Source organism: Numenius arquata, chromosome 10, assembly GCF_964106895.1.
Source record: "Numenius arquata chromosome 10, bNumArq3.hap1.1, whole genome shotgun sequence".
Classification (NCBI taxonomy): Eukaryota; Metazoa; Chordata; class Aves; order Charadriiformes; family Scolopacidae; genus Numenius; species Numenius arquata.
The window spans coordinates 40,121,286-40,121,754 of NC_133585.1; positions in this window are offsets into that span (position 1 = coordinate 40,121,286).

The window sequence follows — 469 nt, forward strand, 5'->3', positions numbered from 1 at the left end:
GCATCCCCTGGGAGTTCAGAGCGTGCGTGGCTCTGCCTTTCAGTCCTGGCTAACAGTGTGCGACAGCCTCAGCCTCCCAGGTGCAAAGGGCTCCGGCACAGCCTGGCTAGTCACTTCCCTGCTTGGGGTGTCACAGCTCCATTGAAGAGCCCCTCCTTTCTCCCTGACACCTCGGAGATGTTTGCCTCGCACAGTTTGTCACCGAGACCCTGCAGTAATTTCACACACTCCTCTAATAAAGTCCTCTGAGGCTGTCATGTATTTTCATGTATTTCCCCTATTATTTCTCCCTGCTTGAGCCTTTCAGATAATTGATGATACTTTAGTTAATCATTTTCCCCCTCCTTTGTTCGCCAGGTACCTCAGCCTTGAAGGGATCCTTTTCATTTAGAATCCGTGTCTTCTCTTAAGTAATTGATCACCGTGCACCCGGGGACACCCAATTCACAGCCAAGTGGGATCAGCCTTC